This window comes from Podarcis muralis, chromosome 7 (assembly GCF_964188315.1).
Source record: "Podarcis muralis chromosome 7, rPodMur119.hap1.1, whole genome shotgun sequence".
In the NCBI taxonomy this organism is placed as follows: Eukaryota; Metazoa; Chordata; class Lepidosauria; order Squamata; family Lacertidae; genus Podarcis; species Podarcis muralis.
Genome location: NC_135661.1, coordinates 90,041,006 through 90,057,583, shown reverse-complemented (window position 1 = coordinate 90,057,583; position 16,578 = coordinate 90,041,006). Strand labels below are relative to the sequence as shown.

Sequence of the window (16,578 nt, the reverse complement as noted above, 5' to 3'; positions counted from 1 at the left end):
CGCAACCTGGGGCGAGGTCCGACAGCCTTTTATCTGTGTCGGAGTAACGGCTGGTCCTGATCCCCCGACGACTCACCTACCTGTCTCACCCAAAGGCGAGCACTCCCCCTGCGAGTCCTCAGGTCTCTCCTTCTCTCAGACCTCAGTCTCTGTAGCTCGGGAGACGTCGGTGGGTGACTAGACCCAGGGGCCGCCTCAGCCTCCCCTGACCCAACCGGTAGTGGAGCAGCTGTAAGTGATGGCCCAGCTGGAGGCAACGAGGTCATCCCCGCATCTGGAGCCAGGGCAGGATCAGGCCTCTGACTCGGCCCAGCTGGTGTTTGTTGCAGGGGAACCTGTGCAGACTGGGACTCTTCAGGATCAGGCCCCAGATTTGGTTCAGATGATGCCTGAGGCAAAGGATCCGATGCAGACTGAGACCCCTCTGGCTCCGAGTCCAAGTCCCAGGAGGCCATCACAGCTCAGAAAACTCTAAGGGAGGAGACTCCATCACCTCCTGAAGGAGCCCATTCCACTGTTGAACAGTTCATACAGCCTGGAAGTTCTTCCCTGTGTTTCGTTACAATCTCATTTTTTGCGATTGACGCGGGTCCTAGCAAGAAGCAAGCTTGCTCCTCCATCCATGGGGCAGCCCTTCAGGTATTTGAAGAGGGATATCACCTCACCTCTCTGTCCTCTCTTCTCCAGGCTAAACATACTCCGCTCCTTCAACCATTCCTCACCAGGCTTGGTCTCCAGTCCCTCCATCATCTTGGTCTCCCTCCTCTGCACACCTTCCAGCTTGACCATCTCCTCCTTCGACTGGCAAGGCTCCTCTTCACGGAGCGGGGGGTGGGCAGTACTTTCCCCCCAGGCTGACCCCGTTCCTGCAGTTCCACTGGTACAGCTCCAGCAGCCTGTTCAGGAAAACCAGCACAGGCCGTTCGGGGTGGTAGCGGCAGAGCCGGCAGGTGGGGCAGCGGCTCTGACTCTGGCTCCTTCGGCGTAGCTTCACCTGCACCTGCTTCAGGCGGGTGGCGAGCCGGGAGAGGAGGCGCTGGGTCTTCCCTTCCTGCGCCCGCTGAACCACCTGAAGCTCATGGTAAAAGCAGCTCAGGTTGTCAGCGTAGCAGACCTACTGGGACAAAGGAAAGAAGCAGGAAATGCCAGGCAGCATGGTTTTTTTTTTTTTTTATAAAAAAAATGGCTTTGCTTGCATTATATTACAGGCACCAGATACGTACTTTTTGCTCTATAAGACTCACTTTTTCCCTCCTAAAAAGTAAGGGGAAATGTGTGCGCGTCTTATGGAGCGAATGCAGGCTGCGCAGCTATCCCAGAAGCCAGAACAGCAAGAGGGATCGCTGCTTTCACTGCACAGCAATCCCTCTTGCTGTTCTGGCTTCTGAGATTCAGAATATTTTTTTTCTTGTTTTCCTCCTCCAAAAACTAGCTGCGTCTTATGGCCTGGTGCGTCTTATAGAGTGAAAAATACATTACAGTGGTGCCCCGCAAGACGAATGCCTCGCAAGACGGAAAACCCGCTAGACCAGGGGTCTGCAACCCGCGGCCCAGGAGCCGCATGTGGCTCTTTTACACCTTTGCCGCGGCTCCTGGGCGGATACTAGCAAGGGAAGGAGGCGCATTGTGCGCCCCGACACTCCCCACTGTGGCGGGCGCTGTACTGGCTGTGATGTCGCATGGGGGCAGTGTGTGCGTTAGTCACGCACTGTCCCGACATCACCTTCCCGCTGTCAGATCGCGGCTCCGGAGATATATTTGTTTTAAATGTCATAATGGTTTTGCGGCTCCCAGTTGTTGTTTTTCTTCAGAAACGGTTCCAAGTGGCTCTTTTTGTCTTAAAGGTTGCAGACCCCTGCGCTAGACGAAAGGGTTTTCCGTTTTTGAGTTGCTTCGCAAGACAAGTTTCCCTATGGGTCTTGCAATTTTTTTCCGCTCCCCCCCCCTTTTCTAAGCCGCTAATAGCCTTTTAGCCGCTAAGCCTTTAATAGCTGCTAAGCTGCTAAACCGCTAATAGCACTAATCCGCTAAGCCGCTAATAGGGTTGCTTCGCAAGACGAAAAAACCGCTAGACGAAGAGAATCGCGGAACGGATTAATTTCGTCTTGCGAGGCACCACTGTAATTCCTGTTCTGCATTTGCAAGAACTCACTCTTTTAGCGTTGTGGCACCTACACTTCGGAACTCCCTGCCTTTTGACACCAGGCGAACACCTTTGCTGTATTCTTTTCGGCGTTTGCTAAAAGGTTTCATGGAATTGTAGAGTTGGAAGAGACCACAAAGGGCATCCAGTCCAACCCCCTGCAATGCAGGAATCTTTTGCCCAGTGTGGGGCTCGAACCCATGGCGCTGAGATTAATGCTCTTCCAACGGAGCTGTATTTCTCTTTAGACAAGCCTACCCAGATACCTAGAATGCTGTCGTGTGGTTTGGGGGCTGATGGCTGGTGTTATGTACTGAGTTGAATAGGATCCAAAATGAAGCAGTCTGATTGGTCCTAGAACAATAGGACCCAGAATGCAGCAGTCTGATTGGTCCTAGAACAATAGGATTCAGAATGCGGCAGTCTGATTGGTCCACAGGAGCCACCCAATCCAGCTCCAGGTGGAAGGGAATCCGCAACCTGATTGGCCTACAGGAGAATCCCAGAATTACCCAATCACGGGGGGCCCATTGTGTTAATAATGTACCATATTTTTTGCTCTATAAGACTCACTTTTTCCCTCCTAAAAAGTAAGGGGAAATGTGTGTGCGTCTTATGGAGCGAATGCAGGCTGCGCAGCTATCCCAGAAGCCAGAACAGCAAGAGGGATTGCTGCTTTCGCTTTGTAGCGATCCCTTTTGCTGTTCTGGCTTCTAAGATTCAGATTTTTTTTTTCTTGTTTTCCTCCTCCAAAAACTAGGTGCGTCTTGTGGTCTGGTGCGTCTTATAGAGCGAAAAATACGGTATATAAAGCAGACCTTCTGGGAGAACTTCCATTCCTCCTCATCACTATGAGTTGAATAAAGAGCATGAAATCCTCTCTCAACTCCGAGTATATTTCACGTTTTGAATGTTTTAAATACAATGGTACCTTGGTTCTTGAACTCAATCCGTTCTGGAAGCCTGTTCGACTTCCAAAATGTTCAGAGACCAAGGCAAGGCTCCTGATTGGCCCCGGGGGAAATGCTGATGGCCAAAATGGAGCATGTTCGGCTTCAAAAAAAAACATTCACAAACCGGAACACTTACTTCTGGGTTTGCAGTGTTTGGGAGTCAATTTGTTTGCCAACTAAGCTGTTCGGGAACCAAGGTACCGTTTTTAATTGCTTTAACTAATACTTCCAGGGATGCGGGTGGCGCTGTGGGTAAAACCACAGAGCCTAGGACTTGCCGATCAGAAGGTCGGCGGTTCGAATCCCCGCAACGGGGTGAGCTCCTGTTGCTCTGTCCCTGCTCCTGCCAATCTAGCAGTTTGAAAGCACACCCAAAAGTGCAAGTAGATAAATAGGTACCACTCCGGCGGGAAGGTAAACGGCATTTCCGTGCCCTGCTCTGGTTCACCAGAAGCGGCTTAGTCCTTAGTCTGCTGGCCACATGACCCGGAAGCTGTACGCCGGCTCCCTCGGCCAGTAAAGCGAGATGAGCGCCACAACCTCAGAGTCTGTCACGACTGGACCTAATGGTCAGGGGTCCCCTTTACCTTTACTAATACTTCCACTCAACTGCTTTAAGTGTTGCTGGTTCTCTCTCTCTCTCTCTCTTAACAATCAAGAGGTACCGTATTTTTTGCTCTATAAGACTCACTTTTTCCCTCCTAAAAAGTAGGGGGAAATGTGTGTGCATCTTATGGAGCGAATGCAGGCTGGCAGCTATCCCAGAAGCCAGAACAGCAAGAGGGATTGTTGCTTTCGCTGCACAGCGATCCCTCTTGAATATTTTTTTTCTTGTTTTCCTCCTCCAAAAACTAGGTGCTTCTTGTGGTCTGGTGCGTCTTATAGAGCGAAAAATATGGTATATCATGGAACTGTAGAGTTGGAAAGTACCCCAAAGTCATCTAGTCCAAGCCCCTACAATGCAGAAATCATGTCAATTTAATGAAATAAGCTAAGATGAAATTATCCCATTTTTATTTCTTTCAACCCAACGCAGAGATGGCTGGGCCAACCAGCTGTGCCTAGTTTGCCCTCAGCATCTCGGTGGCCACTCTCAGGAGGACACAGGGCCCAGAGACAGGTGGACCATCAGTGTTACCCAACATGGGCACCGTCCTTAAAAGAGGAGTTTGGGGCACGATCGCTTTCACGCTAACTTTTGACGGCTGGGTCTTTTTCTAATGCCTGCGGGGTGGTTTTGTTTTACCTGCTGAGTTTAAATTTCGCCCTTCTCACAACACCTTTTTAATTGCTTTTAATTGTTTATAAGCCATTGGTTTGGGGGAAATGCTTAAACGAAGAAGCGCGTTAATAGCTGGAGGGGCACATTTCAGCCGAGCACAGATAAGCACCACAGGCTGTTTGCGAGCAAGAAGATTTAGCCGGTTCCCACCCCACCCTGCTCTCGCCATACATACTGTCTGCAGGAGATACGCACGGTGATATTGTCTGGGGTGAACAGGGTCCCGTTGCTGGAGTTGCCCTGGAGGAAGACATCAACAGGAAATGAGGCTCCAACCTTCCTGGGAGGTTTTTGGACATAATAATCATATTATTATAATTTATTATTTACACCCAGCCACTCTGGGCGGCTTCCAGCAAAATATTGAAATAGGATACAGTGGTACCGTGGGTTACATACGCTTCAGGTTACATACGCTTCAGGTTACAGACTCCGCTAACCCAGAAATAGTGCTTCAGGTTAAGAACTTTGCTTCAGGATGAGAACAGAAATCGTGCTCTGGCAGCATGGCGGCAGCAGGAGGCCCCATTAGCTGAAGTGGTGCTTCAGGTTAAGAACAGTTTCAGGTTAAGAACAGACCTCCGGAACGAATTAAGTACTTAACCCGAGGTATCACTTTATTGCTCAAAAAATGATATGCTAATATGCCTAGATTAAAATGTGAAGTACTGGATGGAAGAAAATTCGTAAGGAAAGAGAATAAGAATATATAGATGATTTTAGAAGATTGTAGAATGCAAAGGTTATTGTGAATTGTATAATGTGGAGGAAGTGGGGGTGGAGGGAAGTGGAAGGAAGGAGAAAAGAATAATATGATGGATTTAGGAAATAGAAATGTAAATGTATGGGGGGATGGGGAAGAAATGGTGTTGGCTTTGGTACATCTGTATTGTAATGCAATATGTGAAAACCAATGAAAAAAAAAGAAATACAATAATTCATCAAATATTATAAGCTTCCTAAACAGGGCTGCCTTCAGATGCCTTCTAAAAGTCAGATAGTTCTTTATTTCCTTGACATCTGGTGGGAGGGCGTTCCACAGGGCGGGTGCCACTACCGAGAAGGCCCTCTGCCTGGTTCCCTGTAACTTGGCTTCTCGCAGGAAGGGAACCGCCAGAAGGTCCTCGGAGCTGGACCTCAGTGTCCAGGCAGAACGATGGGGGTGGAGACGCTCCTTCAGGTATACGGGGCCTTTGAGGCCGTTTAAGGCTTTCAAGGTCAGCACCAACACTTTGAATTGTGCTTGGAAACGTAGTGGGAGCCAATGCAAATCTCTCAGGACCGGTGTTATGTGGTCTCAGCAGCCGCTCCCAGTCACCAGTCTAGCTGCCGCATTCTGGATTAGTTGTAGTTTCCGGGTCACCTTCAAAGGTAGCCCCACATAGAGCACATTGCAGTAGTCCAAGCAGGAGATAACTAGAGCATGCACCACTCTGGCCAGACAGTCCGCAGGCAGGTAGGGTCTCATCCTGCGTACCAGATGGCGCTGGTAAACAGCTGCCCTGGACACAGAGTTAACCTGCGCCTCCATGGACAGCTGTGAGTCCAAAATGACTCCCAGGCTGCACACCTGGTCCTTCAGGGGCAGTTACCCCATTCAGGACCAGGGAGTCCCCCACACCAGCCCATTCCCTGTCTCCCTCTGGACAGAGATGGGACGGCCATCTGTCACAGACCTTAGGGTAAAGGGCAGGTTGTTGTTGTTGTTGTTAATTTCTATGTACACTTCCTTAATATACACATTTTTGTAAATACTGTTTGGCTGGAGGACTGCGAGGGGAAATTCGGGCGGATTTTGAAGGCAGGCTGCATTCCTGTGGCCGTATTAGTTCAAAAAATGCAGGTCAGGTAGTTTCTCGTTAAAATGAAAAATGAATCTGATTTCCTTCCCCATCCCATGTCAGATGCAATTTGTTGATATAAGGCAGGCTGAGACTCATAAGCTCCCCTAGGAAATGAGCAAAGAAAGTTGAGAGGCTATCAGCGTCAAACAAAACACAGAATCCAGGGTTGTCTGCGCCATGACTCCCATGTTTGCTTATCACATCATATCATAGCTATCAGCGCATGCTAATCATGATCTCAGTTCTCTGACTGCCGGTCCTTATATAGCCAAAACAGCTCCACCCGCGCAGAAGAGGGTGGTGTTAGCAAACTCTGGAGGAACTCTGGAGTTTTGCAGAAGTTCTTAGAAAAACAGACCAGTGACGATTGAGGAGAAAGATAAGGGCAGCTGTGGTGAGTCATGACTTCCCCACACCAAAGACCCCGGGAACTGTAGTTTGATAAGGAGGCAGCCCCCCACAGCGCTATAATTCCCAGACCCTTTAAAAAACACCCACAGTTCCCAGGATGATCTGGGAGAAAGCCATGGCAAAGTAGAAAACGAGTAAATGGACAGTGATGGAGAACCTTTTAGAGACTGAATACCCATACTGCAACCCAAAATCCACTTATTGATCACAAAGCGCCAACACAGCAATTTAATATGGGATAATAATGATTGTCTGCATGCGCACATACAAATAAATGTAAATAAGTTAATAAACCAAGCAAGATGGGTGGGGTATAAATATTGTTGTTGTTGTTATTAAAAAGGTAAAGGGACCCCTGACCATTAGGTCCAGTCGTGGCCGACTCTGGGGTTGCGGCGCTCATCTCACTATATTGGCCGAGGGAGCCAGTGTACAGCTTCCGGGTCATATGGCCAGCATGACTAAGCCGCTTCTGGCAAACCAGAGCAGCACATGGAAACACCGTTTACCTTCCCGCTGGAGCGGTACCTATTTATCTACTTGCACTGGCATGCTTTCGAACTGCTAGGTTGGCAGGAGCAGGGACCAAGCAACGGGAGCTCACCCCGTCACAGGGATTCGAACCACCAACCTTCTGATCGGCAATTCCTAGGCTCTGTGGTTTAACCCACAGCGCCACCCGCGTCCCACCACCACCACCACCACCATTATTATTATTTATTATATTTTGCTGTTTGATGAGAGTTTGCCTAAGAACTCCATGAATGCTAACCTCGAGTTCCGTGATGAAGGAAAGGCAGGCCATTGGTGTACACAGGGGCAGCCCTTATCATAATAATAATCAGGATAGAGCAATAGAAATATTAAGACATATTTGGTGGGTATGTAGCTTTTACAGAGTGCCGTGGATAATTTACTGTATTTCCATCCTCGTAACATTAAAAAGTCCTTCTTGGCTATTTTATCTGTCTTACTTAACTGGCTGACTCAAACCAGAAGGGAAACAGCTGTTTGCTCCCTCCTTTCTGCTGCAAAGACCTGAGAAGGGATTTTGTCAAGGCTGAACATTGCCTCCCTGCTTATTCAACTTATATGCAGAATTAATCATGTGAAAGGCTGGGATGGATGAATCCCAAGCCAGAATTAAGATTGCCGGAAGAAATATCAACAACCTCAGATATGCAGATGACACAACCTTGATGGCAGAAAGTGAGGAGGAATTAAAGAACCTTTTGTTTAGGGCGAAAGAGGAGAGCGCAAAATATGGTCTGAAGCTCAACATCAAAAAAACGAAGACCATGGCCACTGGTCCCATCACCTCCTGGCAAACAGAAGGGGAAGAAATGGAGGCAGTGAGAGATTTTACTTTCTTGGGCTCCATGATCACTGCAGATGGTGACAGAAGCCACGAAATTAAAAGACCCCTGCTTCTTGGGAGAAAAGCGATGACAAACCTAGACAGTATCTTAAAAAGCCGAGACATCACCTTGCTGTCAAAGGTCTGTATAGTTAAAGCTCTGGTTTTCCCAGTAGTGAGGTATGGAAGTGAGAGCTGGACCATAAAGAAGGCTGATCGCCGAAGAATGGATGCTTTTGAATTCTGGTGCTGGAGGAGACTCTTGAGAGTCCCATGGACTGCAAGAAGATCCAACCTCTCCATTCTGAAGGAAATCAGCCCTGAGTGCTCACTGGAAGGACAGATCCTGAAGCTGAGGCTCCAATACTTTGGCCACCTCATGAGAAGAGAAGACTCCCTGGAAAAGACCCTGATGTTGGGAAAGATGGAGGGCACAAGGAGAAGGGGACGACAGAGGACGAGATGGTGGGACAGTGTTCTCGAAGCTACCAGCCTGAGTTTGACCAAACTGTGGGAGGCAGCGGAAGACAGGAGTGCCTGGCGTGCTCTGGTCCAGGGGGTCACGAAAAGGCAGACACGACTAAAGGACTAAACAAAAAATTGCATCTTGGTTTGCTACTGTTCTGAGTTTATATAATCACCATAGATTTTAACTCTGTGTCTGCTCGGTACGGTATGATTTGGGTGTTTCAATTAGTTTTTAACAGAGCCGTGACTCTCATGTACACTTTGCTCTAGCGCTTGGTTACAGGTTAAAACTTGCCTCTCCTCCGATGATCAGTTACACCTGAGGAAATGAGAGCTGGGGGGAAAGGGCAAGATAATAGGAAGGAGAGAGAAGATGAGTGGAGGGGGAAAGCAGATAATAGGAACTATTGTTCAAATGGTGATGCAAACATTGACCTCCACAAAGCCAGTTCCGGGCCTGCCCCAGGAGGTGGGGTTGCGGGCATCACGCCCTCCCCACGTGAGCGGGGGCTGGGTTCAGCCCCCGCGAGAACAGGGGAATCCCGACCGTCCACGCCTCCCAGCCAGCCAATCGGCTGGCTGGGGGGGCGTGGCTTGCCCTATTTAGGGCCGGAGCGGAGGGGGCTCGCCCTCTCTTCTCCGGCTAGCCCCCACGTTTTCCCACCCTCCCTCCCTTTAGTTGGGGGTTTTAGGTAGGTCTGACTTTGCTATGGACTTCGGTCTGTCGCCGCAAAGGGCATGGTAGGAATTTTTCCCAATTGGCCATTTACAGCCTTTTGGTTTTTCGCCTACCTCGTAGCAACTCGTCACAACTCTTCGGCATTGGCGGTAGGCATTGGTAAGATGGGGTTAAGAGGATGTGTGTGGGGGGGGAGGAACGCCATCACCTCCCCCCAATGAACGAAGGGTGGTCCGTTAAAGGACTCCGGGGGGGCGTGGCCCTGTCCGAAGCCTATGGAGGTGAGGGCCAAAGGCACGCCCCAGAGCGGTGACCCGGGGGAGCTCCTAGCCGACGTGCCTCGGCGGGAGACTCCCCCGATTAGTGTTAACCCTTCCCCGTGTCTCCAGCAAATGGGCTGGAGCCGGATAGTCGATAGGACCAATGCCTAAGCCAATGCCTCTCATTCCTGAATTCAATAAAGTTGTGGCCTAATTCGCCCAATTAACCTTAATTATGGTGTCTCGTGTGTTTATTTATCTTGGTGGGGGGCGGGAACTCGCCACGCAAACTCGGGTTGCGGTTATTCTTTCTCCAGCTAAGCAGTGAAACCCGAACCCAGCGGGTTACCAAACTTTTGGGGGGCCGCTCTCTTCCCTTGGTTCCACAAACTCATCCTCAGTGCCCCCTACCCATACAAGACCCACTAAGGAAGACGATAACCCAATGAAAATTTTAAAATTAGCAACCGATTACACATTCCTCCCCCCCAAAAAAATTATAATCCAGAAACAATGGAAATGTTTAAATGATTATTTATGTAGACAAAGATTAAATGAAAGGTATTGGTTGTGTTTAGAATAGATTTATGAAAGATTTAGAAAACTTATTGATTAGAATATTTGTGTGAGATTGTATGAGGAAAAAACGGAATAACAATCTTGCTTAAAATGTATATAGGAAGTGCAGTGTAAGCGGTGGAAGTCAATCAATGAGATTTTATGATTGAGATATTTGGAAGAAATTCTTCCAACTTTTCTTCTTTTTCTCCTTATTTTTTCTTCTTATTTTCTTCCTTTTTTCTTTTTTGTTCATATATATATGAACAAAGCAATTCCTCAAGCAATTAAGGAACAAAATTCCTCAAGCAATTAAGGAACAAAAGAAGAAAAGGCACACTAGCCTGGGAACTTCCTCTCTGCCCAGAACATTGGAGGCTATACACCACACCCCTCAACAGTATTTATAGGAACTCAAACACTGAGATCCTGCTCTGTTCCAGTAACAAGAAGCCGAAAGCACCAGCCTGAAGATGACGAGTGAGACCTCGTCGAAACGTCGCCTAGACACCCCAACTTTTACACGGGAAGACACCCGAGGACACCAAAACCTGCATTCCTGTACCCGTGAAAATCTACGAAAGCAAATATCTCACCTCTACGGGGAGGAAACCTTCCAGCTGACAAGAACCTACGAGAAACTAGAAATCCGAAGAGCCACCATCTTATGTGATCTCTTGTTCCTACGCAACTGCCGAGACAACAACTTAATTCCCACATGCTTCCAACTTAAATTCCACTCTAAAACCCCAGCTACCGAAAGGATCCTGAAACGAACTGAACTATCCCTAATCAGAAACGAACTACACAAGAAAAGATACCTACTAAACCAAACCAACAAAGATCTGCTCACTCTTCACCTCAAACTCTGTAACAAAATCCACCCTGCACTCTGGGACAAATGCAAACAACTAGCCGTCTGGAGAGCCGAAACGGAGACCTCACATAAGACAGACACACACACCAACAAACTCCACAAACTAGAGAAACGCCAGAAGCCCAGCCACCCTCCACAACAACCCATGAAACAAACAGTACATAACATATCAGACAGGATCCTCACCTCAACTGAAACCAAAGTACTCTCCAAAGGTTTCAACTTTGCAGTCGCCCCGAGACGCATCCCCACGGAAAACATCATATGCGGAGTCGAAGCTAGCCTAACCAAAATCAACCCAGATGAAGCCAATAAAATCAGACTTGAAGTCACCAACATCCTCTGCTCCAGCAAACCACCCAGAAGCAATTTACACAAAGAAGAACAGAAAGCACTCACCAACCTGAGGAAAGACAACAACATAATCATTCTCCCAGCAGACAAAGGTAATGCCACTGTTGTGATGAACACATCGGACTACCAAGCAAAACTATCAAATCTACTCCAAGATCCTACCTACCAACCTATAAAAACAGATCCCACCACCTATCTGGAAAAAACCACCAAATCCAAAATAAAAGCCTCTCCTATCAGTGAAGAAATCCAGCTAAGAATCATCCCCAGAGAAAAATCATCCAGATGCCCCAAACTCTACGGCCTCCCCAAGATACACAAAGAAGGAACACCACTCAGACCTATAGTCAGCTCCATAGGCTCACCTCTACAAAATCTCGCTAAATTTCTCGCCAAGCAACTTCAGCCCTATGCAGAATCCATCTCTTCACACGTTCCAAACTCCTTCCAGTTCATAGAAACAATAAAGAAGCAAAACCTACATCCCAATGACCTACTTGTGAGCTTCGATGTTGTATCTCTCTTCACACAAGTGCCCATTAATGAAGCCTTGACAGCCATTCAAAACAAATACAATCCCCCCGAATACATCTTGGACCTGACCAACCACTGCCTAACCAACACGTACTTCATCCACAATGGACAAAGATACAAACAGATAGAAGGAGCACCTATGGGATCTCCCCTCTCACCGGTCATCGCAAACCTGTACATGGAACACTTTGAAACCAATGCTTTAGACAAGTCAGAACACAAACCCAAACTTTGGCTCAGATATGTTGACGACACCTTTGTAATTTGGCCACACGGGAAGGAAAAACTGGACAGCTTCCTCACACATCTCAACAGCCTACACCCCAAAATACAATTCACTATGGAAATAGAAGCCAACAACCAACTTCCCTTCCTTGACGTCCTAATCTACAAAAAACCTGATGGCTCCCTAGGACACACTATCTACCGGAAAAAAACACACACCAACCGCTACTTACATGCACAATCTCACCACCACCCTGCACAAATAAACTCCGTAGCCAAGACCCTCATCTCCAGAACCAAACGCCTGGCTGACAAAGACCACTTGACAACTGAGTTACAGAATCTCTCAAATGTGTTAATTGCCAATGGATACCAGCAAAACAGGGTTACGAAGCTAATCCAAAAAGAAACACCCCCCAAAAACCAAGACACAGAAGAAAACAATGGCATGGCCCTCCTTCCTTATATCAAGGGCACTACAGATAAAATTAGCAAAATCCTCCATAAACACAATATCAAAACAGCCTTTTGCGCCAACCAAAATATAGCCAATATCCTCAGAAACCCCAAGGATAAAATCCAGTTGGAAAACCAAGGGGTCTATGAAATACCCTGCAAAGTCTGCCCAGCCACGTACATTGGACAAACAAACAGACGAATAAATGCACGTATCGCAGAACACAAGAATGCCGTCAAAAAAGAAGAAAAAACTTCCTCTCTTTTCCAACACATGAAAGAAACAGGACACGAAATTAATTTTGCAGATTCCAAATTGCTCTCTAACATGGAACATCACCACAAGAGAATAATCATGGAAGCCATCGAGATAGAGAAACACCCTCACAACATGAACAAGCGTGACGACACATCCCGCTTGCCAGACATCTGGAAATTAGCCCTCCCCACAAAAACTGACACCAGATCCAGAGGCACACAGAACGCCATCACCAATCAACCACACCAGACCCAAACCCAGACCCTCTCCACAGATAAATTACAGACACCATCCAGTAGCCAAACCATGGTGGCACCTCCGGATGCTGCACCCCCCTGCAATCCCTACACAGATCTGGCTGGCACAGGCCACAAAACCACAGCTCGCCCCTATACACGAAGCCAAGCCAGAGCACAACTAAATGCAGTACAGCCATCTTCTCAGAAAAACTCTTCACAAAGTTCAAGAGGTCAAGACACAAAGGCTTTAGCAACTAATCCACACCTAATGACCCACCTAAGTGGTACTCAGGATATCACTCAAGAAATCACTCAAGATATCCCTCAAGCAATTAAGGAACAAAAGAAGAAAAGGCACACTAGCCTGGGAACTTCCTCTCTGCCCAGAACATAGGAGGCCACACCTCCTCAACAGTATTTATAGGAACTCAAACACTGAGATCCTGCTCTGTTCCAGTAACAAGAAGCCGAAAGCACCAGCCTGAAGATGACGAGTGAGACCTCGTCGAAACGTCGCCTAGACACCCCAACTTTTACACGGGAAGACACCCGAGGACACCAAAACCTGCATTCCTGTACCCGTGAAAATCTACGAAAGCAAATATATATATATATATATATATATATGTGCTTATCTGAAATATGTATGTATGTATGTGCAATATTTTGCTTATATTTTGTAATAATTATGTTAAATAAAATTAATAATAAAAAACTATATATCCTCTCCTGCCTCCCTGAACATTCCCACGTGGGAATCGCATCCCTAAACATCTGGGGGGCACAGGAGCTGGGGGGAAACCCTGATTCAGAACACCCTACGTCTGCCCCCTCCATCCAAAACATCTGGCAATCTCAGCAAGCCTAATTTGCACGCCAACTCTTCCCATCAGTCTCTTGGTCACTCTTTACTCACCATGCGCTGGATGATGCTTTCTAGAAGCCCAATGGACTCAGTCTGACAGGAGAGCTGCCTGGCGGCAGGGAGGCCCAGCAACAGCAGCATAGCCAGGAGGAAGATGCAGAGGTTCTGCAAGGCTGAAGGATGTGGGGTTGCTCCGATCTCGGGCATCACGCCACCCTGGGAGAACATGGACAGCCGCATTGTTAGATGGTTCTGGAGTATCCTGAAATAAGCAGAAGTTGCAACACCACCCCTGCCCGACCACAGTCCTTATCACCAAACAACTGGAGTGGGTGGTCTATTCCCAAGGCCATTCCTGTTGGATCAGGCCAACGGCCTATCGAGTACAGCATCCTGTTCTCACAGTGGCCAACCGGATGTCAGGTGTGCACGCAGGAGCCAGGCGCTGTGACCAGTAGGGCTTCGCAGGACTGGGGCCTTCCTAAGTTTGTTCTGAAGAGGCAAGTCACGGCCGCACAGGTGAGGCCGCTTGGTAACTCACTGCACCTGGTGGCAAGAGCTGGGAAGGGATATAAGGTCAGAAGATGGAGGAGGAGAAGAAGAGTTTGGATTTGATATCCCGCTTTATCACTACCCTAAGGAGTCTCAAAGCGCTAACATTCTCCTTTCCCTTCCTCCCCCACAACAAATACTCTGTGAGGTGAGTGGGGCTGAGAGACTTCAGAGAAGTGTGACTGGCCCAAGGTCACCCAGCAGCTGCATGTGGAGGAGCGGAGACACGAACCCGGTTCACCAGATTACGAGACTACCGCTCTTAACCACTACACCACACTGGCATTTCCCTTTGGCTCTTTGCCACAGCAACACGCTTCCTGATCATTGAACCTCAATTTCTTGACTCCCTGCTTCCTGACCCTCGGACCTTCGGACCCTCGACTTCGTGACTCCTTCCTTCTCATCCCTCGGTCCCTTGACTTCGTTACTCCTTGCTTCCTGATCCTCGGACCCTTGGCTTCTTGACTCCCGGCTCTCTGACCTTCAGACTCTTGGCTCCTGACTCCTGGCTTCTGGACCCCCGTTCCTGCTCCCACCCTGCCATCTTGCCCCTGGTCCTGACGTCCCCTGCTGGGACTTCGATCGCCCATGAACCAGACCGTGACACCAGATGTCCCAATGGCCAACCTGCAAGCAGGACATGAGGATGCCAGGACCTTGGAGAGTTCCATGAGAAGACACCTTTTCCTAATATTTCTAATATTTCATTGTTAAATAAGTACTTAAGTTAAGCAACAAGTTTATCAAAATGAAAGGAATATGGAAAGGCCGGGAAGTCAAATGTTGATGAAGAAAATTTATTGTTAGAGAAGTTTGTATATTTCTTTTGTGATTTGTGATGATTTTGATTTTGCGGATAACAATGAATGTAAGTTTATGTTGTATAGATTCAATTATGAACAATAAAGCATGAAAAAGCAAGAAGAAGAAGAAGAATTTGGATTTGATATCCCGCTTTATCACTACCCGAAGGAGTCTCAAAGCGGCTAACATTCTCCTTTCCCTTCCTCCCCCACAACAAACACTCTGTGAGGTGAGTGGGGCTGAGAGACTTCAGAGAAGTGTGAGTGGCCCAAGGTCACCCAGCAGCTGCATGTGGAGGAGCAGGGAAGCGAACCCGGTTCACCAGATTACGAGACTACCGCTCTTAACCACTACACCACACTGGTGCAGGAAAAAAAAGGGGGAAGACACCTTTTGGCATTGATAAGCTGCCCAGCTGGTTGGGCTGCCACTCCCCACAGGTCCCTCTGGTCAGCAAAAGAAGGAGTCTCCAGCCAAGTTAAAGAAGCAAACAGTGGCTTGTGCAAACCAGCCTGGCTGGCCTAGCAAAGAGCAAATCTGTTAATGTGACAAAGGGGGCATATGGGTCATCCGAAAGGAATCCTTTGGCCTGGGGAGACAGATGTTGCCAAGGTGGTGGGGTATGTGTTTGAGGTGACAGGAAAAGAGTTTTTGAGCTGGGAAGGGTGCTGGGAAGAAGGAAGAAGAAAAATTGGGATCCATCTTGGGCAGGCTGGCTGAAGGCTGGCTGCACTGCTGTGGGGGACAAGCACCTCTTGAAATGACCACGCTGCGAGATCAGGATTCCTTTCAGGCATACTTAAAGTGTAAAGGTAAAGGGACCCCTGACCATTAGGGTCCAGTCGTGGCCGTCTCTGGGGTTGCAGTGCTCATCTTGCTTTACTGGCCGAGGGAGCTGGCGTTTGTCCACAGACAGCTTCCGAGTCATGTGGCCAGCATGACTAAGCCGCATCTGGTGAACCAGAGCAGCGCACGGAAAGGCCGTTTACCTTCCCGCCGGAGCGGTACCTATTTATCTACTTGCACTGACGTGCTTTCAAACTGCTAGGTTGGCAGGAGCAGGGACTGAGCAACGGGAGCTCACCCCGTCGCGGGGATTCGAACCGCCAACCTTCTGATTGGCAAGTCCTAGGCTCTGTGGTTTAACCCACAGCGCCACCCGTGTCTCAACTTAAAGTGTAAATAGGTGACTAAACCATATTTCTTAAAGCTATGACAGTCTCCGATGGGTCTCAATTCTCTGAAGGAACACAGACCCTGAGTGAACCCCATGGAATCTGCAGAGAGTTACAACTTTGGTAACAATAAGATCCCCCAAAGGAACAATGAATTGCACATTTATTCAAAACCCAGTTTAAACTATTTGATTTCGTTAAATCAACAAAGCTGATGAACTTGGCCAGTGAGGAAGATGGCTGAGATTTGACAGTTGAAAGGGAAAGTATTTCTGAAGGA

At 48.1% G+C, this 16,578-nt stretch overlaps 1 pseudogene across 1 annotated transcript; it reads right to left on the bottom strand.

Moving 5' to 3' along the window:
* Positions 1–620: 620 nt before the first annotated feature.
* On the bottom strand, positions 621–14,171 carry LOC144328618 (uncharacterized; annotated as a pseudogene). The gene is made up of 3 exons (XR_013393836.1): positions 13,816–14,171; positions 4,574–4,618; positions 621–1,114 (listed from the first exon to the last, which is right to left on the bottom strand). The product of XR_013393836.1 is annotated as an uncharacterized LOC144328618 (transcript).
* Positions 14,172–16,578: the final 2,407 nt, after the last annotated feature.